The 23,130-nt window shown below is 40.4% G+C and overlaps 2 long non-coding RNA genes across 2 annotated transcripts in view; one reads left to right on the top strand and one right to left on the bottom strand.

Annotated features, from left to right (window-relative positions):
- The first annotated feature begins 2,207 nt into the window (after positions 1-2,207).
- Positions 2,208-21,178, top strand: LOC116591244. The gene is made up of 4 exons (XR_004285904.1): positions 2,208-2,308; positions 17,138-17,170; positions 19,064-19,114; positions 20,829-21,178. It is a non-coding gene; the product is annotated as an uncharacterized LOC116591244 (long non-coding RNA).
- The window catches only part of LOC116591247, a 44,670-nt gene continuing 42,050 nt past the window's right edge, over positions 20,511-23,130 (bottom strand). The window contains exons 2-3 of the long non-coding RNA XR_004285906.1: positions 21,163-21,256; positions 20,511-20,849 (exon numbers count right to left, since the gene is read on the bottom strand). This is a non-coding gene — a long non-coding RNA (uncharacterized LOC116591247). The remainder of the gene's footprint in view (positions 20,850-21,162; positions 21,257-23,130) is intronic.

The following is a 23,130-nucleotide window of genomic DNA, read 5'->3' as shown; positions in this document are numbered from 1 at the left end:
TGTAAACATAGGAGTGCATGTGTCCCTTTGAATTAGTATTTTTGAATTTTTTTGGTAAATACTTAGTAATGCAATTGCTGGATTGTAGGGTAGTTTTATTTTTACTTTGTGGGGAACCTCCATACTCTTTTCCAAACTGGCTGACCTGTTTGCTTTCCCACCATCAGTACATGAGGGTTCCCCTTTCTCCACATCCTCACCAACACCTGTTGTTTCTTTTGTTACTGATTTTAGCCATCCTGACAGGTATGAGGTAATATCTCATTGTGATTTTGATTTGCCTTTCCCTGATGATGAGTGATATTGAGCATTTTTTCATGTGTCTGTTGGCCATCTGTATGTCTTCTTTGAAGAAATATCTGTTCATGTCTTCTGCCCAGATTTAATCAGATTATCTTTTTTTTTGTTTTTTAAAAATATATATATTTTTAAAGATTTTATTTATTTATTTGACGGAGAAAGAGATCACAAGTAGGCAGAGAGGCAGGCAGAGAGAGAAGGGGGAAGCAGACTCCCTGCTGAGCAGAGAGCCTGATGCAGGGCTTGATCCCAGGACCCTGAGACCATGACCTGAGCCTAAGGCAGAGGCTTAACCCACTGCTGAGCCACGAAGGTGCCCCTGTGTTTTTAGTTTTGAGTTGTATTGGTTTTTTATATATTTTGGATACTAACTCTTTATCGGAAATACCATTTGCAAGTATATTCCCCCATACAGTAAGTTATATCTTAGTTTGACTATTTCCTTCACTGTGCAGCAGCTTTTTGTTTTGATGTAGTCCCAATAGTTTGTTTTTGCTTTTGTTTCCCTTGACTCAAGAGATACATCTAGAAAAATGTTGCTATGGCTGACATCAGACATTATCGCCTGTGCTCTGATCTAGGATTTTTATGGTTTCAGGTCTCACATTTATGTCTTTAATTCATTTTGAGTTTATTTTTATGTGTGGTTTAAGAAAGCCAAGCTTCATTCTTTTGCACGTTCCAGTCCAATTTTCCCAAAACCGTTTGTTTAAGAGATTATCTTTTGCTCATTGTATGTTCTTTCCTCCTTTGTCAAAGATTAATTGACCATATAATCATGGGTTTATTTCTGAGTTTTCTATTCTATTCCATTGATCTGTGTATTTATTTTTGTGCCAGGACCATACTGTTTTTATTAATACAGCTCTGTAACATAACTCAAAGTCTGGAATTGTGATACCTCCAGTTTTTTCTTTTTCAAGATCACTTTGACTAATCAGGGTCTTTTGTGGTCCCATTCAAATTTCAGGATCGTTCTAGTTCTGTGAAAAATGCTGTTGGCATTTTGATAGGGATTGCATTAAATCTGCACACTGCTTTGCATCCCCTCATTTATTTGCATATATGTCAGTTTATATTCCCCAAATTTAAATTGTCTCTACTTGGCACAAAATAGACACTTCAGTTTTCATTGAATTGATATTAACTGATTTTATGGGAATTTCTGCTTGGATAAATCTTTTGCAATCAGCTTCTCCACCACCACCCCTGCTACCTTGAATAAAAACTTCGTCTTCTGAGCAAGTAGGTAATGAAGTATCAGAGGAATGATAGCTATAGAAAATGAATAGAAGGACAAAAATGTTAAATTTGATTAGTGCTGGCTATCAGCATAATAAAAGAGACAAAGCTGACATTGTGCTTTGGTTAAAAGACAATAATGAAGGCCAAGCTCTTCAGCTGGATCTGTGCCCAGCACTGCCTTTGTAACAAGCCTGCAAAAGGATTCAGACAGCATGTAACCAATGTGACCTGTAAGACTAAGCGAAGGTAAGCAAGAGGCCATGTCTTAGTCAGATCAGGCTGCTAAAACAAAATACCATAGACTGGCTAAATGACAAAGAAACCGGAAATTTATTTCTCATCGTTCTGGAAGCTGCAAGTCCATTATCAAGGTGCCAGCATGGGCAGATTTGGTTGAAAGCTCTCTTCTGTGTTGCAGACTGCTGACTTCTCGGGGTATCCTCACATGCCAGAGAAATGAGAGGAAATAATCTCTCTCCTGACTCATATAAGGGCACTAAGCCCATTTCTGTAGGCTCCATCCTATGACCTCATCTAAATCAAATAACCTTCCAAAGGCCCCACATCCTAACACCATCACAATATGGGGTGTGGCTCCCAAGTATGAATTTTGAGGAGACACAAACATTCATTCCATAATAAGCCACCAATAGGTCCTCAGGGCCAGAGTCATTCAACCCTCAAGAGCTGACAGTGATCAGGGAAAAGAAGTATGGTAGACTTCCAAAAGGACATCTGTATGTTTGGACACCAACAGAACAAGGTACACAAAGAAAAATTTTTATTCCAATCTTTCCATAGTCATTATTGCTTGGCAACGTAGGGAAACTTTCAAACTTTCCAAGGTCTTCTGAAGCATCTATTCTCTGTGTTCCCCAAGTGTGTGTCTGTCCCATTAACTACCATACTGTGGTTTACTCTGACTTTATCTGTCACTTATCCTAAACTGAAAGCTCTACAAAGATGACAAGGTATAATTCACTCTGGTGTGCCCAAGGCCTGGTAAAGACATGAGAATGTCTCAAAATATATTTGATGGATTAATAAAGGGGAAAAATAGCCATCTGTACCTATTACGAGTAGTTCCTTTTAATGACCACCTGTATAGGCTTGTAGAGTGGGAGGTGTCCTGTTTGTGTCATCCTGATGAAAAACTAGGCTATCTCAGGCTGGAGGTAGGTTTTTGACCCCAGGCAGGGGAGTCTACACTTGGGAGTCAACAAGGTAGAAAGGATCAAAGAGATCAAAGTGTAGGAGGTATAGTTGCACTAAATCCCCTCTGAAACAAAACACTGGACCTTTACTATCCCAATAATTGCTAGAGTTACAGTTCTGTTTTTATTCTACCAGGACAAGCAAAAGTTTCTTTTGCAAGCGTTTGTTCTCTTTTTTCCAAATTTACATGAGTATCCAAAGAATTCTTGTATAGTTAGCAAATGGCCTCCTCCTTGTGTACGATGAGAACTCTAACTAAACATTTACTTCCTCTTAACCAGGGCCCAGGAATCCTGAACCAATAATTTCAAAGACCTAATGAGATGGCCTTTCATAATGCGGTTTTCTATCTCACTATCCATATACCCTGCTCTTTTCTTTTTGCAATCATTTGCAATTAGTTTTCTGTTATGACCTGTTTAAAACAGAAGATGCATTTGCCTTGATCATCTACTTGAACATTGTAAAATCATTCCATGTTTGATCAAACCTTAGTTATTCAAAAGAGGTTCTTCACAGGTAACCATATTTTCTTGTTGAGAAGTTTTTGAGGCTTGCCTTAGGGGTTAATGTCCTAAAGTCCTAAAAGTGTTAGGGCTCTTAATATTATCCCAGCACAGCCTCCAACACATTTCAAATCACTTTTACTTGCATCTCAGTCAGAAATCAAAGATACATGATTCCTCCCTCAGCCCTATTAAATAAGATAATACATTAAAAACAACAACATGTGGTCTATGGTGAATGGTCAAAACATTGACTCTCCTGCTCTTTGTCCCCTTCCCATTCCTTTACCTAGTGCACACCTAAAGAGCATGACCCTATTGAATATCAATTGATGGAAGTAAAAGGCACTATTCTTCTGATATTTTTTCCTATCTCCCAGAGCCAGTGGGGATGTGGTTCTAAAGGCCTCAGATGATTGAGGTCCCATCTTTTTAAGATTACCTTAATTGTTTGTGACCCTTTACTGTGAAAATTTACCAAAAAAGCCATCTGTTTTTTGTTTTTTTCCATTTTTCAAATCTGGTTACTTTGTTATCTAAAGATAATATTTTGTGTGTGTGTGTGTGAGAGAGAGAGAGAGAGAGAGAGAGAGAGAAGAAAAGAGAGGTTTCCATCTACTGTAGAGATTTCATGTGAACCATAACTCTCTCAAATTCCTTTTGGCTGGGAAACTTTAGAGTCAGATTAGATCTAGATGAAGATGAAGTTTTAAGGAAAGTCTTTGAATAGTAAAGATAGCAAAGGACTTAAGAAAGTGTTACCTACATACAAATAGTTCATACCTTCAAAGAATATTTCTTAGTTCTAATATTCAACCATCCTGACCATTTCAATAGGACATACACAGCGCAGCATAATCCTCCTTTCCCTACTTTATTATTTCTGATAGGGATATCACAGACCAAGGGATCATAAAAATTGGGCCCTGGATTTTTTATTTTCTTCAAAGGAAGTTGTCAAGTATATGCTTTTTAAATCAGCTTATCGCTGACAAGTCACTCCTTAGATTATTAAAGTTGCAAGAACTTCCACAACATCATTTACTTTTTATAGAGGAAAAATTTAATTATTATGGTAAGAAGAGAATAATGTAAGTCTACTCAGAGTTGTTAAAAGGCATAACTCCCAAAACTTTATGAGATACTTTACAATACTGTCACTTCTCAATCATTTGAGTTCTGAATCTCTGCCCTGTGTTTAAGCAAAATATTTTGCTGCCACTTGTCTCATTAGGGTTGAAAGATCCTTCCTCCAGAATATCTCTGGTGTATTGTTTCTCAGGCTGGTGTTTTGCAGGGCACTGACCTTTAAGATGGTGGAAGAGACAATAGAGCAGAGTGGTTAAGACAATAGTGGTTACCGGCATGAGCTGAACATGGATCAATGCAAGGTATGTAAGAGTCCCAGGATACTGATTATTTCAATCTATGCACCTGATGTCGACATAGTTCAAGCAGACTTTAATGCAGATATAGTCCTAGTTCTGTCATTTCTACCTTTGTGATTTTAAATGTTACCCTTGCAAATCCTCAGTCTTATTATTTACAAGATAGGCATAATTTTAAAAGTTCCTGTCTCACTGGTGGTTGTGGGAATAAGATGAAATGGTGAATGCCAATTTTTTTGTTCATGTACCTGTTTATTGCCTTTCTTCTCTCTATCTTAACTCCAAGTAAAAAAATCAGGATTTTGTCTTATTCATGGAGGTATATCCAGTGCCAGGAACCATGTAGTACACATAGCAGGAGCTCAACAAACACAGTTTTTAAAAAATAAATGAATTTTGGGGGCATGTGGGTGGCTCAGTCAGTTTGGCATCTGCCTTTGGCTCAGGTTATGATCACTAGGTCCTGGGATTGAGTCCCACATTGGGCTCCCTGCTCAGCTGGGAGCCTGCTTCTCCCTCTTCCTCTGCTGCTCCCCCTGCTTGTGCTCTCTTTCTCTCTCTCAAATAAAATACTTAAAAAATGAATTTTAGGGGCATCTGGGTGGCTCAGTGAATTAAAGCCTCTGCCTTCAGCTCTGGTCATGATCCCAGGGTCCTGGGATAGATCCCTGCTTCAGGCTCTCTGCTCAGCAGAGAGCCTGCTTTCCCCCCACCCCCCTCTCCCTGCCTCTCTGCCTACTTGTGATCTCTGTCTGGCAAAAAATAAATAAATAAAACCTTTTTAAAAATCATAAATTCTTGGCATGATTCCTGGAAAACAGTGCTCAATAAATATTAGAATAAAAATCAACCTCGTTCTATAAGATGTTTCTCAAATAAAGGATCTTGTACAATATATATTATAAAGACTCTGAGATACCTGTTAATGAAGAAATCTATAGGACTTCATTAGTTCCATTTACCAGTCTTGTTTGGGCAGAAAACCTTTTCTTCCCAGCTATACCTGTTAAACAACATTCTGCAACATTACCAGTGGACACATGTTGGGAATTAATGAATAAGTCCAGTATGCTTATGTTAGAAATAAGGAGACTGAGGTCCAGATATTAAATGGTTTGTCTAGGTCATGTAGCGAGTAGCAGCAATTCCAGAATTACAGACAAATGTTCCAACTCTCAGGTCTGCCTTCTTTCCGCCCAGCCAAGTGAGCAGTGACATAGTGGCAGTGACATACCAGAAGGTATGGGCTCAAATCCCACCTGCATTTCCCAGCATTGAAGTCTATATCAGGTGCTGCCAGAGCCCCTCCTCCTATCCTCTCCTCCCTTCAATGGGGCCTCTTTGATACCTGAGCATGGTATACCTCCCAGATTGGTCCTCAAGAATATGAAACCTGGGAGTGTAGGGGTCTTACCAACCCACAGGGCAACTCTTGACCAGTAAGAATGGTTACTCTTGAGTAAATTCTTTCTCCTCCATCTCCTCAGGCAGATAACTCCAGGTGCATCCTATATGTCTCCCTTTAAGGGCCCTGTGGGATGGATCCCTGTTGTTCACCATCAGTGACATAGTCCACAAACAGGTAGCAGTACAGGCAGCTCTTCAAATTCCTTAGCTTCTATCCTTTCCAGTCTCTGTCTTTTTCCAGGTGTGTTACTCTTTTGCTTACTACTGAAAACAGCTGCGTCATCTCTCAGGAGCCCATCAAACAGGTGCTGGGTTTCACACCAAAGGTGGCTGCAATTCAGCAGGTGGGGGTGTAAAATAGGAAGTGAAATCTAAACATAAGTTGGACGAGAATGGAGGCCGCTAACAGATGAGAGGTGCTACTAGGCTCAGAGCTCTGCTGTTTTGTTTTCCTCCTGAATCTTCAAGAATTTTGAGAAGGCATGAGAACAATGTGTTTACAAACACACTCTGTGTTTATGACACCTTCTGGTTTTTCTGTTATGCTGGTTAAAACAAGAGAGCTATAGCTGGTGTGGGGAAAAAGTGAAATGGAGATAGTTACCACAATCCTTTAACAACCTTGGGTAACCTACCCCGGGCATGAGAGTTTCGAGCTTTAAGCTTCTCATTCTGCTCTTTACATTCAAGGCAAGAAAGGGAGGCAACACAGCTGTATTAGACTGTGGGGGGAAAAAAAGACCCAAGCGTCTCAGTTTATTTCCTGCTCATGTAATAATACAACGCAGGTGTTCCTCTTCAGTGATTAATTTTCTTCCATGTTATGACTCAGGGAAATGGGCTCTTCCACATTGTGGCTCTGTTGTTCCCTGAAGCCTTGACCCTCTCATCTGTGTTCAGCTGGCAGAAGAGGAAAGTGTGGAGAGGGCATTCTGCTTACAGGAAGCCAAAATTCATATACCACTGGCAAAAACTGGTCCCATGGCTTTCCCTAGAAGCAAGGAAGTTGGGAAACGTACTGACCAGCTAGGTAGTGACTTCTCAGCAACAACTATGTTCTATGGAAGGTGGAGCATGAGTTGGGGGGAGCAACTGGCCATCTCTACCACAATTGTACAGCTGTCAGGAATGTCAGTTCTAGTCCCTGGTGAGTCTGGATTCAGACCCTGCTTCTGCTGCTCACTAGCTGCTCACATGGGCATGTTATTTCAGTTCTCTGAGACCTTTTCCTCATCTGTAAAAATGGGGATAATGGAAAAATCTCTCTCTCTCAGAGTTGCCATGGAATTGAATTGCGGATCATGCACATACAGCTCTTGGGACTGTGCCTGGCACATAACAAGCCCTCAGCAAATGCTGTTTCTGTCCTTAACTATGAAGAAATGCCAACATCTCACTTAGGGAGTTGTGTACATTTTCTATAGTTTGCAAGACACAGAAACTTATAAAAGTGACCTCAGTTCATTGAATTTATTTTCTAAGAGATAAAAGGGCATAAAAAAGAGCAGGAAAAAAATCTGAGCAACCCCACAGCCAGCTTCTTGGCATGAGAACCTTGCATAGGTGATGAGAAGGGCTTCAAATGTGGAACAATAGACCTGCAAGCTTAGGAGGACCTCTCAAGATGGACACTGGTGCCCCACCCACAGAAGTCAGCTCTGTGCGGGTGTAGCATCTCTTTTTTTCTGCTGCTTCTGACTGACCACTCTGCCCTTCTCAGCCTCTCCTTGTTTCTTCTGTGAGCTTCTTCCTGTGTATCATGGCTTCTTTGCCATTGTGTTTTCTATAAGTCTCTGTCTATGCCTTGTGCTCAGATACCGTGCGAGGATCTGGTTGCTTAATAGTCCTTACCCAACAAAGGACAGCTGTCACTGCCCCAAACCCCCAGCCAATCCACCTAGGCTTTTGATGATTGTTTTTGTGCCTACTGTGAATCTCTGACTCAGTCAACTGTACCTACGGCAGTAGGAATATATCATACAAACATGGTGGTCTGGTACCAAAAATTGTTTCATGCTTCCTTTTTTCAGAATGGAATAGTGGTTGGAGGGGCACTCAAAATATCAGGAATAGGGAAAATCATTAAAGTGTACAGTGGTGAATAGTAATTTCTTTGACATCAGCCTAGAAACATTTTCTAGGTATTTCTCCCCAGGCAAGGGAAAAAAACTATTGGGACTACACCAAAATAAAAAGCTTTTGCACAGTAAAGGAAACCATCAAAATGGCAACCTATGCAATGAAAGAACATATTTGCAAATGACATATCCAATAAAGGGTTAGTATCCAAAATATATATAAGAACTTATATGACTCAACACTGAAAAAACAAATAATGCAATTTAAAAATGGGCACAAGACATGAATAGACAATTCTCCAAAGAAGACATACGGATGGACAACAAACACATGAAAAGATGCTCAATATCACTCATCATCAGGAAAATGAAAATCAAAATCACAATGAGATATCACCTCACACCTGTCAGAATGGCTAAAATGAACAACATAAGAAACAACAGGTATTGGCGAGGATGTGGAGAAAGGGGAACCCTCATGTACTGCTGGTGGGAAAGCGAACAGGTGCAGCTAGTCCAGAAAATAGTATGAAGATTCCTCAAAAAGTTAAAAATAGAACTACCCTACAATCCAGCAATTGTGTTACTGAGTATTTACCCAAAGAAAATGAAGACATTAATTTGAAAATACATATGCACCCGTATGTTTATTGCAGCATTATTTACAATAGCCAGAATATGGAAGCAGTCCAAGTATCCATCCACAGGTGAATGGATAAAGAAGAAGTGGTATATGTACACAATGGAATATTACTTAGCCATAAAAAGAATGAGATTTTGCCATTTGCAACAATATGGGTAGACCTAGAGGGTATAATCCTAAATGACATAAATCAGACAGAGAAGGACAAATACCATAGGATTTCATTCATATGTGGAATTTAAGAGACAACAAAAAAAGAGACAAAAATACAGAGAACAAACTGGTGGTTGTCAGAGGGGAGACGGGTGAGAGGATGAGTGAAATAAAGGGGATTAAGAGCATACTTATTGTGATAAGCTCTGAGTACTATATAGAATTGTTATATCATTACACTGTTTACCTGAAATGATTATAACACTGGATATTAATTATACTTCAGTGAAAATTGTTTTTCATTGGTGAAAATCCTCAAACAGATTACCTGCCTTTAATTTCCTATGGATTAACCCGGCTTTCCAAATCTTACGAATGAGTGCTTAAAGATCTTTTTAAAATTTATTTATTTGAGAGAGTGAGTGAGCAAGAGAGAGCACAAGTTGGGGAGGAGTGGAGGGAGAAAGAGAAGCAGACTCCCCACTGAACAGAGAGCCTGAGGTGGGGCTTGATCCCAGGATCCTGGGACCATGACCTGAGCTGAAGGCAGACACTTAACTGACTGAGCCACCCAGGCTCCCCTAAATGAGTATTTAAAAGTGAAGTTTCGATTGGTGGGAGTCAAGATGGCGGAGAAGTAGCAGGCTGAGACTACTTCAGCTAGCCGGAGATCAGCTAGATAGCTTATCTAAAGATTCCAAACACCTGAAAATCCATCGGCAGATCGAAGAGAAGAAGAACAGCAATTCTGGAAACAGAAAAACAACCACTTTCTGAAAGGTAGGACCGGCGGAGAAGTGAATCCAAAGCGACGGGAAGATAGACCCCGGGGGGAGGGGCCGGCTCCCGGCAAGCGGCGGAGCAACGGCGGACAAAATCAGGACTTTTAAAAGTCTGTTCTGCTGAGTCTGTTCCAGAGGCTAAACCCGAGCGAAGCCCACGCGGAGTGAGCGTGGCTTCAGGTCCCGCAGGGTCACAGAAGGATCGGGGGTGTCTGAGTGTCGCAGAGCTTGCGGGTATTGGAATGGGAAAGCCGGCTACAGAGACAGAGCCGACAGTAAGCTCATAGCTCAGTGTTACCTTGAACCGGTCGCAGGCTCGGTGAGCTCGGAGCGTGGCCGGAGGTCAGGCAGACGGGAGTAACTGGGCGCTGTTCTCTGAGGGCGCACTGAGGAGTGGGGCCCTGGGCTCTCGGCTCCTCCGGGCCGGAGACCAGGAGGCCGCCATTTGTATTCCCGTCCTCCGGAACTCTACGGAAAGCTACGGAAAGCGCTCAGGGAACAAAAGCTCCTGAAAGCAAACCCGAGCGGATTACTCATCCCGGCCCCTGCTAAGGGCGGTGCAATTCCGCCTGGGGCAAAGACACTTGAGAATCACTACAACAGGCCCCTCCCCCAGAAGATCAACAAGAAATCCAGCCGAGACCAAGTTCACCTACCAAGGAGTGCGGTTTCAATACCAAGGAGAGCAGCAGAATTCCAGAGGAGGAGAAAGCAAAGCACAGAACTCATGGCTTTTTCCCTGTGATTTTTTTTAGTCTGGCAGTTAACTTAATTTTTTTCTTTTTCATTTTTTGTTTTTTTTTCTCGCCTTCTGGTAAAATTTTTTTTTTAACTTTTACCTTTTTCTTTTTGTTTTTTTTTTGTTTTTTTTTGTTTTTTTTAAAGATTTTATTTATTTATTTGACAGAGAGAGATCACAAGTAGGCAGAGAGGCAGGCAGAGAGAGAGAGGAGGAAGCAGGCTCCCTGCTGAGCAGAGAGCCTGATGTGGGACTCGATCCCAGGACCCTGAGATCATGACCTGAGCCGAAGGCAGCGGCTTAACCCACTGAGCCACCCAGGCGCCGTTTTTTAACCAGTTTATCTAATATATATATATTTTTTTTCTTTTTTATATTTTTCTTATTTGCTTTCTTTTTTTTTAAATTCTTTTCTTTTTTTTTCTTTTTTCTTTTTTTTTCTTTTTTCCTTTTTGAACCTCTTTTTATCCCCTTTCTCCCCCCTCACGATTTGGGATCTCTTCTAATTTGGTTAAAGCATATTTTCCTGGGGTTGTTGCCACCCTTTTAGTATTTTACTTGCTCCTTCATATATTCTTATCTGGACAAAATGACAAGAAGGAAAAATTCAACACAAAAAAAAGAACAAGAGGCAGTACCAAAGGCTAGGGACCTAATCAATACAGACATTGGTAATATGTCAGATCTAGAGTTCAGAATGACAATTCTCAAGGTTCTAGCCGGGCTCGAAAAAGGCATGGAAGATATTAGAGAAACCCTCTCGAGAGATATAAAAGCCCTTTCTGGAGAAATAAAAGAACTAAAATCTAACCAAGTTGAAATCAAAAAAGCTATTAATGAGGTGCAATCAAAAATGGAGGCTCTCACTGCTAGGATAAATGAGGCAGAAGAAAGAATTAGTGATATAGAAGACCAAATGACAGAGAATAAAGAAGCTGAGCAAAAGAGGGACAAACAGCTACTGGACCACGAGGGGAGAATTCGAGAGATAAGTGACACCATAAGACGAAACAACATTAGAATAATTGGGATTCCAGAAGAAGAAGAAAGAGAGAGGGGAGCAGAAGGTATACTGGAGAGAATTATTGGGGAGAATTTCCCCTATATGGCAAAGGGAATGAGCATCAAAATTCAGGAGGTTCAGAGAACGCCCCTCAAAATCAGTAAGAAGAGGCCCACAGCCCGTCACCTAACAGTAAAATTTACAAGTCTCAGTGACAAAGAGAAAATCCTGAAAGCAGCCCGGGAAAAGAAGTCTGTAACATACAATGGTAAAAATATTAGATTGGCAGCTGACTTATCCACAGAGACCTGGCAGGCCAGAAAGAGCTGGCATGATATTTTCAGAGCACTAAACGAGAAAAACATGCAGCCAAGAATACTATATCCAGCTAGGCTATCATTGAAAATAGAAGGAGAGATTAAAAGCTTCCAGGACAAACAAAAACTGAAAGAATTTGCAAACACCAAACCAGCTCTACAGGAAATATTGAAAGGGGTCCTCTAAGCAAAGAGAGAGCCTACAAGTGGTAGATCAGAAAGGAACAGAGACCATATACAGTAACAGTCACCTTACAGGCAATACAATGGCACTAAATTCATATCTCTCAATAGTTACCCTGAATGTTAATGGGCTAAATGCCCCTGTCAAAAGACAGAGGGTATCAGAATGGATAAAAAAACAAAACCCCATCTATATGTTGCCTCCAAGAAACTCATTTTAAGCCCAAAGACACCTCCAGATTTAAAGTGAGGGGGTGGAAAAGAATTTACCATGCTAATGGACATCAGAAGAAAGCAGGAGTGGCAATCCTTATATCAGATCAATTAGATTTTAAGCCAAAGACTATAATAAGAGATGAGGAAGGACACTATATCATACTCAAAGGGTCTGTCCAACAAGAAGATCTAACAATTTTAAATATCTATGCTCCCAACGTGGGAGCAGCCAACTATATAAACCAATTAATAACAAAATCAAAGAAACATATCAACAATAATACAATAATAGTAGGGGACTTTAACACTCCCCTCACTGAAATGGACAGATCATCCAAGCAAAAGATCAGCAAGGAAATAAAGGCCTTAAACGACACACTGGACCAGATGGACATCACAGATATATTCAGAACATTTCATCCCAAAGCAACAGAATACACATTCTTCTCTAGTGCACATGGAACATTCTCCAGAATAGATCACATCCTTGGTCCTAAATCAGGACTCAACCGGTATCAAAAGATTGGGATCATTCCCTGCATATTTTCAGACCACAATGCCTTAAAGCTAGAACTCAACCACAAAAGGAAGTTTGAAAAGAATCCAAATACCTGGAGACTAAACAGCATCCTTCTAAAGAATGAATGGGTCAACCGGGAAATTAAAGAAGAATTGAAAAAAATCATGGAAACAAATGATAATGAAAATACAACGGTTCAAAATCTGTGGGACACAACAAAAGCAGTCCTGAGAGGAAAATATATAGCGGTTCAAGCCTTTCTCAAGAAACAAGAAAGGTCTCAGGTACACAACCTAACCCTACACCTAAAGGAGCTGGAGAAAGAACAAGAAAGAAACCCTAAGCCCAGCAGGAGAAGAGAAATCATAAAGATCAGAGCAGAAATCAATGAAATAGAAATCAAAAAAACAATAGAACAAATCAATGAAACTAGGAGCTGGTTCTTTGAAAGAATTAATAAAATTGATAAACCCCTGGCCAGACTTATCAAAAAGAAAAGAGAAAGGACCCAAATAAATAAAATCATGAATGAAAGAGGAGAGATCACAACTAACACCAAAGAAATACAAACTATTATAAGAACATACTATGAGCAACTCTACGCCAATAAATTTGAAAATCTGGAAGAAATGGATGCATTCCTAGAAACATATAAACTACCACAACTGAACCAGGAAGAAATAGAAAGCCTGAACAGACCCATAACCAGTAAGGAGATTGAGACAGTCATTAAAAATCTCCAAACAAACAAAAGCCCAGGGCCAGACGGCTTCCCGGGGGAATTCTACCAAACATTTAAAGAAGAACTAATTCCTATTCTCCTGAAACTGTTCCAAAAAATAGAAATGGAAGGAAAACTTCCAAACTCATTTTATGAGGCCAGCATCACCTTGATCCCAAAACCAGACCAGGATCCCATCAAAAAAGAGAGCTATAGACCAATATCCTTGATGAACACAGATGCGAAAATACTCAACAAAATACTAGCCAATAGGATGCAACAGTACATTAAAAGGATTATTCACCACGACCAAGTGGGATTTATTCCAGGGCTGCAAGGTTGGTTCAACATCCGCAAATCAGTCAATGTGATACAACACATCAATAAAAGAAACAAGAACCATATGATACTCTCAATAGATGCTGAAAAAGCATTTGACAAAGTACAGCATCCCTTCCTGATCAAAACTCTTCAAAGTGTAGGGATAGAGGGCACATACCTCAATATCATCAAAGCCATCTATGAAAAACCCACCGCAAATATCATTCTCAATGGAGAAAAACTGAAAGCTTTTCCGCTAAGGTCAGGAACACGGCAGGGATGTCCATTATCACCACTGCTATTCAACATAGTACTAGAGGTCCTAGCCTCAGCAATCAGACAACAAAAGGAAATTAAAGGCATCCAAATCGGCAAAGAAGAAGTCAAATTATCACTCTTCGCAGATGATATGATACTATATGTGGAAAACCCAAAAGATTCCACTCCAAAACTGCTAGAACTTATACAGGAATTCAGTAAAGTGTCAGGATATAAAATCAATGCACAGAAATCAGTTGCATTTCTCTACACCAACAGCAAGACAGAAGAAAGAGAAATTAAGGAGTCAATCCCATTTACAATTGCACCCAAAACCATAAGATACCTAGGAATAAACCTAACCAAAGAGGCACAGAATCTATACTCAGAAAACTATAAAGTACTCATGAAAGAAACTGAGGAAGACACAAAGAAATGGAAAAATGTTCCATGCTCCTGGATTGGAAGAATAAATATTGTGAAAATGTCTATGCTACCTAAAGCAATCTACACATTTAATGCAATTCCTATCAAAGTACCATCCATCTTTTTCAAAGAAATGGAACAAATAATTCTAAAATTTATATGGAACCAGAAAATACCTCGAATAGCCAAAGGGATATTAAAAAAGAAAGCCAACGTTGGTGGCATCACAATTCCGGACTTCAAGCTCTATTACAAAGCTGTCATCATCAAGACAGCATGGTACTGGCACAAAAACAGACACATAGATCAATGGAACAGAATAGAGAGCCCAGAAATAGACCCTCAACTCTACAGTCAACTAATCTTCGACAAAGCAGGAAAGAATGTCCAATGGAAAAAAGACAGCCTCTTCAATAAATGGTGCTGGGAAAATTGGACAGCCACATGCAGAAAAATGAAATTGGACCATTTCCTTACACCACACACAAAAATAGACTCAAAATGGATGAAGGACCTCAATGTGCGAAAGGAATCCATCAAAATCCTTGAGGAGAACACAGGCAGCAACCTCTTCCTAGGAACAACGCCAAAGGCAAGGGAAGCAAGGGCAAAAATGAATTATTGGGATTTCATCAAGATCAAAAGCTTTTGCACAGCAAAGGAAACAGTTAACAAAATCAAAAGACAACTGACAGAATGGGAGAAGATATTTGCAAATGACATATCAGATAAAGGACTAGTGTCCAGAATCTATAAAGAACTTAGCAAACTCAACACCCAAAGAACAAATAATCCAATCAAGAAATGGGCAGAGGACATGAACAGACATTTCTGCAAAGAAGACATCCAGATGGCCAACAGACACATGAAAAAGTCCTCCATATCACTCGGCATCAGGGAAATACAAATCAAAACCACAATGAGATATCACCTCACACCAGTCAGAATGGCTAAAATCAACAAGTCAGGAAATGACAGATGCTGGCGAGGATGCGGAGAAAGGGGAACCCTCCTACACTGTTGGTGGGAATGCAAGCTGGTGCAGCCACTCTGGAAAACAGCATGGAGGTTCCTCAAAATGTTGAAAATAGAACTACCCTATGACCCAGCAATTGCACTATTGGGTATTTACCCTAAAGATACAAACGTAGTGATCCGAAGGGGCACGTGCACCCGAATGTTTATAGCAGCAATGTCCACAATAGCCAAACTATGGAAAGAACCTAGATGTCCATCAACAGATGAATGGATCAAGGAGATGTGGTATATATACACAATGGAATACTATGCAGCCATCAAAAGAAATGAAATCTTGCCATTTGCGACAACATGGATGGAACTAGAGCGTATCATGCTTAGCGAAATAAGTCAAGCAGAGAAAGACAACTATCATATGATCTCCCTGATATGAGGAAGTGGTGATGCAACATGGGGGCTTAAGTGGGTAGGAGAAGAATAAATGAAACAAGATGGGATTGGGAGGGAGACAAACCATAAGTGACTCTTAATCTCACAAAACAAACTGAGGGTTGCTGGGGGGAGGGGGTTTGGGAGAAGGGGGTGGGATTATGGACATTGGGGAGGGTATGTGCTTTGGTGAGTGCTGTGAAGTGTGTAAACCTGGTGATTCACAGACCTGTACCCTTGGGGATAAAAATATATGTTTATAAAAAATAAAAAATTTAAAAAACAACAACAACAACAACAAAAAAGAATTGTGTACTTCAGAAAAAAAAAAAAAAGTGAAGTTTCGAAGTCAATTCACTAAACTGATATCCCTGGTTGAAGTTTTTCTACATTTACCCATCTTCCATATTGCCATCAGGGTTCTTGTCCCGAGATAAATCTGATTATTCCATTTTCCTTTAAAAATATAAACTGACTTCTTTCCACCTGTAATTAAGCTCCAGCTTCTTCGCCTGGCATACCAGGACACTGTCATTCATGACTTATCTTCTACCCTCCCCTCTAGCACCCTTCTGCCAGTGACCCACCACACTGGATTTTCTCCATTCTCTTTCACACTTTTGGATCATGTACAAGCTCTTTTCTGCTAGGAATTTTGTTCCCTACCCCATTACCACCTAGCAAATACCAATTTATTCCTCAAGGTCAAACTCACTTGATACCTTCTCTCTAAGGTGTTTTTCTCAATTCTCCGGTCTCCATCTCTCTCTCCCACCCCACTCCCCACCCTTCTATGCCCCAGGTGAAACCAACTATATTTTTGCCTGAGTCCTGGAGCATGTAAACATACCTCTGTGCTGATGTTTACTATTTTACATCCCGGTTATCCAAGAGTTGGTCTCCCAGGCACAGCTGTGAGCCTCAAAAGCAGAGAACATGTCTTACTCATCTTTTACATTCCCAGGACCCAAAAGAACATCTGTTTCATTTAGCACTCAATGCCTGTTTGCTGAATTTTATTGGAATTCAAAACCCTGATACTACAGAAGAACCTGGAGCATAAAAACAAAATCTACTCATTCTCCTGTGTGTGTTTCTTATTATGCAGAATCTTTACTTCTCAAAGGTTACTTTACGATGGACCACACTTATTCTATCTATATAGTATGAAAGAGAAGTAAATCTGTGCTTTCTATAAAGGTACCTAATGAAAGCTTCCATTCTTATTTAAAATCCAGGAAAAGTGTATTATTTTTTTATAAGTCATGTCATCCTCAAACACCCTCTCTTATGCTTTTTCTCTTAATAGAAGAATCATCAAAGGAGTAATGAAGTCACCAAGGTAACTGAAGGTTAACTCAAGACACGATAAAGGCATGTTTCTCCACAAGTGGATACAGAGCCTCTTTGGGTTTTTGAAAACTAATCTCTTATTATTAGACCTCTATTTTTTTTTTCTTTCAGAGGGACACTTCCACTTTGGACTCTTTCGGAGCAGGTGGCATTTGGAAATGTGTGTGGGGCTGGCCTGAGTGTCACAGTGATCAGAGGGCACTCTGGCATTTAGTGGGTGAGAACCAGGAATGCCAAATACCTTGCAATGCATGGGTCAGTCATGCAAACTGAATATTGTGCCACCCAATGCCAATAACCTCCAACCAAGAGCCACTGAGCTAAGGGATATGTTAAGCCTATTAGTTGAAAACCATTGAGTTATGTGTTAATGGCTTAAAGCCTTTTTTTTTTTTTAAGATGAGATGAGAGCAAACCATAGGAATCCAAAAGCAAGTTCCTGCCTTAGTTTAAAGACTTTTCATTTAAAGAAAATTCTGCTTTCTGCACATAAAATATGGGCTTATACCATATTCACTGGAAACAGGGGACTTCTAAAAAGTATCAAGAAGAGAAGCAGTTATCATGCCCTCTTGCTTGTGAATATAAGGCAGAATAGTAGAATAAAATGGCCCTTCCTTTGAAATACACTTAATTTAATAAAACACCAAATTAAAGGCAGAACAGCCTCATCCCCATTACAAAATAACCTGTAGAGTGAAAACTGAAACATGCACAATTTCATTAACCTTCCATTCATAAAGCATAATGTAGGGAAAATGCTATTTTAACATCCAAGTGAACAAGGCTATTTCCATGCCTTGAGAGAGCTTTATATATTAACATTGTCAGCGTAGAAATGATGTGGAGGAACAAAATCTCAGACAGACAAAGCACTGAGAAATATTTATCCTTTTAATCATCCATTTTTTTGGATGAAGATATTTCCTTTTCATGTAGTGCTTTGTCTGCTTTGTTAAATATTCTCAACAGCATATGGAAAGTGTGTCAGTTGTGACTTAGTGATATTTATCAAATTTGGGGATTCTGTTAAATCCTGATCCAGGGTGTGTAGAATCAAAGAATTTTAGAACCTCACAACTTCAAAAGAGATCACAAGAATCCAGTTCCTTATTTTGCAGACAAGGAAGCTGAGGCTCAAAGAGATTAGGGACAGTAGGAGTGATGGCTGTCTCCAGGGCCCAGGAGAGAAAGCAGCAGATCTGGGGAGGTTTGCTTTGGAGCTCTCAGCATCTCCCACTTACAAACTGTCTTTAGTGAACCTTTATTTTCTGAGCAGAAAACGACAACTCAAAACCCTGTTCATTTTACAGCATTCCTTAGCTGTTAGTGCCAATACAATGAGTTCCTGACCAAAAAAGAAACAGAGGAATTGAGGCAAAAACAAACAACCATGCAATTTATAAAATTGCAAGACATATCCACCTAACATTTGAAAAACATGTCATATTTCATTAAGATATTGTGCTGCATTCAACTACAATCACTGCAGAAAGATGTAGTAGCATCATTTACCTTCTCTGGCTCTAATGGGTTGGCACAAGGCAGGCTCATCCTTTGGCACCCACCCCTTCCTCCCTCCCACACACGCCATTTGCAAATAAATTGTGCACCTAACATTTGCTTTGTACAAGTGAATTTTAAACCCAGGAAAGAATGCAGTGTATTTTAGTATAGTATAACACTAGGCTTCAAGTTTAATGAGATTTGCATCTAATGTAGCAATTTGGAAGTCTCTTTAAGCTTATTAAAATGAGGTTCTACCCAAGTTTACAAGTAGGTACAATAACATTTGGAATATGACCATGTCTTGCATCTGAGAGGCTTTTTCAGTGTATATGTAAAGCAAATTGCTTATGTAATACTCTCCTTTCCTTTCCAGAGTTCTAGTCTATGACCACTGACACTGGAACAAAATGTCCCCATTTGACAGGTATTGTAACATCTGGGTAATCAGCTTAAAATATAGCTGATTTGTCCTCCTGCTACTATCCCCAAGGTGACCAGTGTCTGAAAGCTTGTTTTAGAGCCATTCAACAAGCAGGAAGAACCACACCTGTTGCATTTTATTTCCTCCCTATTAAATCAGGATGAATAATTTATTAAGAACTGCTTATGCACAAACACTCCAGCGAATGGCTGAGAGATAAGACTGTTGGGCTGCTGGCATTTTGCTATTTCTGGCTGTTCTTGAGTGGAAGCTTGTTTCTTCCCCCCCCAGTGGCAGTAAGCCAAAAAGCCCTGTGAGACCCCAGACTGTCACCTAAGCAAGCCCTTAGTGCTCCAGAACTTTTCCCCTATGACAAAGGCCATGGTTTCTTTTGTAACTGTGGCAGACACTTTGGGTTGGCTACTCAACTGACCTTCACACCCCCCATCCTTCTATAGGTTGAAATGGGCAGATACTCATATTCCCTGCTCCCTTGTAGCCAGGGTGGTCATGCACCCAGGCTTAAACTATAAAGCATAAGGCAAAGTCCACTGGGCAGGGACTTGGGGGGGAAGGTGGGTGGGGTAGGAAGGGGATTGCTTCTGGGAAATCTCTTCTTGCCTAGTTGAGAGGCAGTTTGGCACTACAAGGGCTCTGGAGCCAAAATGCCAGGGTTTGATGCTTGGCTCTTCCAGTTCTTATCTGTGAATCCCTGATAAAGTTAATTATACTCTCTGGGCTTTGGTTTTTCTTATCTGTTGTAGAATGAAATATATGTAGCACATACAAAGTACTTTGAGTAGCCCCTGGCATATTGTAAATGCTCAAAAATGTTAGCTACAATTATAATTAATAAAAAATAGAAGGCTTATGATAAAATAGAAAGCTTATGCTAGCTGCCTTTGGAAATGGCTTTGTGAGGTCATGATGCCTGGAGTTATGGCAACTATTTTGTGACCATGAGGGGACGATCAAGAGAATGACAAAGACTCTACTCTGTCCTCGCATTGTGAAGTTGCTGACCGAAACCTGCCTAGCTCAAATTTTTCTTCAGTAAATAACAGATATCCTTATAGTGGATATTCTGTTACTATATGCACAATAATCCCACCTAATACTGTCACTATTAACCTAATATTTAAGCCCTGCGATCTCTGCCTTGAGCTGTTCTGTTGGCTTTGCTTACCATGTTCCACTTCCTCCTCTGGTGAAAACTTTTTAGGATTGCTCTCCTAACTGTATGTAATGGATTTTCTTTAATCTGCTCTGGGAACTCTCTTAAATAGACTATCGGTTTGCTAACAGCCTCCAGTGTGAGAATCAGGGTTTAAGGAGGGACAAGAGAGTTATTAACGTCTCATCTTACTTCTGAGCAGGCTCTAACTGTAAAATAGGTAAGTCCTCCTCATTCCTGCAGAGCTGGCTACTCCCTGTAAATATCTTCATGAGTCACAGGGGTCCCAATCTGACAACCTACAGACTGTATCTGAGGTGGCTACACGGATCTCACCAATCTCCAGACGTCATAGCATGTGGGCTCTGATGGGAATCCAAGGCCACCGCACGTGTAGATGTGGATGGGAGAATTGAGTGGTGCCTTGAGTATCCCATTTTGCTTCTTTGTCAAGATCATGGTAGAGCTGCCCCACCTCTGCTCCCCCAGTGCACTTAAATTTCTTCTAGCAAAGTTTGTTCTCCCTGCTTTTTTGTTTTCCAGACCATTCCTGAGAAGATTGATCTGAAAAATATTGAAGGCAATGATCTTATAGAATGGCAGATGAAGGAAGAAACACAAAAGCAGCAGCTCTGGGACTCACTCTTGTCTAGACAATTGGCTTCTGGCTGGGTGCCTTATATCAATGTTTCTATATCCAACTTTGATGATAATCCCCTAAGGATTTCTCTCAGCCTGTTCTTCACTGCAACCACTGTAAAATCATAGCAAAAACAAGGATAATGAAAAGAAGGTCACTTTGTACCCCACCTGGGTTCTAGAATTAAATCCAGCTCAGGTCAGAAATAAGCCATGGGACCCAGTTGCTGTCACCTACCATCAGACCTCAGTGATACTATTTTCCAGTATTTCCAGTGCGTTTGTAGATGATTTTTCTGTCGTATAAAATTCAGAACAAGAAGGAAGTTTCTCTGGGGAAATTGAGAAGAAAGAGAGGCACATTTATCTATTGGCTGAGTCTGTTTTCATTTTTAACCACATCAGTGTATTTATTATTTAACCAAGCACCCACAAGGTGTTACATGTAAGGATTGACACATTGCCATGGGCTATGTTCTCAGAAGAGATTGGAGCCTCTGGAAGTCGATGTAAATGATTTGAGTTATTAAGGTATTGGTGAATGAATGGCGCCACCTCTTCCTTCAGCACCCTGTGTCCTGCTAACTCCCAGGATATGCTTATTTAATATACATAACACACATACTGCCATGCACATCACTGGGGGATGGACCAGGGTTCGCCAGGGAACTGGGCTCCTAGAACAGCCAGAAACCGAGCAAAAGAAGCTCCTTCATAGCATTTCCACCCCCCACCGTGTCAGACTTGCCCAAGCCCCGTCTCTAGCTAAACGAGCTATTTCCCCCGCAATGCTTCCTGAGTTCTTAATCCTTTTACTGAGAAACCAGAAAAAGAGGTCAGTGCAAATGGGTGTTGAAAAGAAAAACCCTGGGTCTTTTTTACCCAAGAAAAGCAGAGCATTTCTGAATTCTGGCTCTGACACAGAAAAGCCCTGTCTCTAAGTCCCTGCTCCTCAGGACTGCCTGTGGACTTATTGGAAAGTATTCCGGCTGATATTAACTGCCGTGATCACGTATCTGGCGAGAAACGCTTTGAAAGTACAGAGCCAGTTGTTTGGAAGCAAGTAGGCCGAGCAGTCTGCTATTATGTGTTAACTTGAAATGAGAGAATATAAGAAAGCTTTCGGGTATGTAAAGTCTTAGGTGCATGCCTAGCCCCGTGCCAAGCACCCAGGGCTGAGTGTCAATGATCCAGAGGACAGGCTTCTTAGACACCAGGAGGGAGACAGGACCATTCTATGCAAAATAAACAAACAATTAAGTGTTTGACTGTGTGGTTGTAAATAGCACTGGGCCAGCTGGGCCTGAGAGAGCACTGGGGCTGAAGTTGTCAAGGGCACTTGGTAGAGAGGCTGCAAACTCATGGCTGGTCTCTGTCAGAGAGAACATAAATTTAGAAACCATCAAGATGGGGCAACCTGTTTTTATCCACAAAGGCTATCTGTGTGGGTCAGGAATGCAATCAGACAGCCTACCTGGGTCTGGCTTAAACTTGGTACTTAGTTGAAGATATGACTTAGAGCTTCAGGTAGCTATAAACACAAAGATACTGCAAAATGATTTTAGTGTTTAGAATAAACAATTGAGAACTGGTTTTATTATAGCAGGTGGCTACATAGGAATGAGTGTTTGATGGCTTCTTCTTCCTACAGAGATTAATGAGTTAGGATTTCAGTTTCCAGGAAATGTATGTTCATGGTTTTAGTGACCTTTATTCTAGAGAAACAATAGGAGGGAACTGCATTCATTCCATCCATGGATTTCACTTTGTCTGGATTCCCAAAGTAATGAATGAGTTTTTAAGCCGCAGTAGCTGAATTCTTTTTTGCTTTGTCCTGACATGCAGACTACTTAGGAGGAAAATCTAGCCAGAGGAGTATTTAGGGAAAAGAGTACTGATGCTTGCAATTTACTTTGAAATGCTTCAAAAAATAAGATGGATTGCTGGGTGGATACAGGGATGGACATATAGATATGTAAGAAAGCAAGTCTAGTAAAACAGTAGTGAAAAAAATCTACATGGTAGGTATAAGCCTGATCATATAAAGTTATTTTAACTTTTAACTTTATTATTAACAATTTTATAATAATATGGTGGGGAAAAACTGAGGTTACCCCACCACACACACACACACACACACACACACACTTTCATCTAATAGTTAAAGATCATAATCTGGAAAGACACATAAAAAAATAGCTTGGAC

The sequence above is a fragment of the Mustela erminea genome, chromosome 5, assembly GCF_009829155.1.
Source record: "Mustela erminea isolate mMusErm1 chromosome 5, mMusErm1.Pri, whole genome shotgun sequence".
NCBI classification, from domain to species: domain Eukaryota; kingdom Metazoa; phylum Chordata; class Mammalia; order Carnivora; family Mustelidae; genus Mustela; species Mustela erminea.
This window is presented reverse-complemented; position numbering and strand designations above follow the sequence as displayed.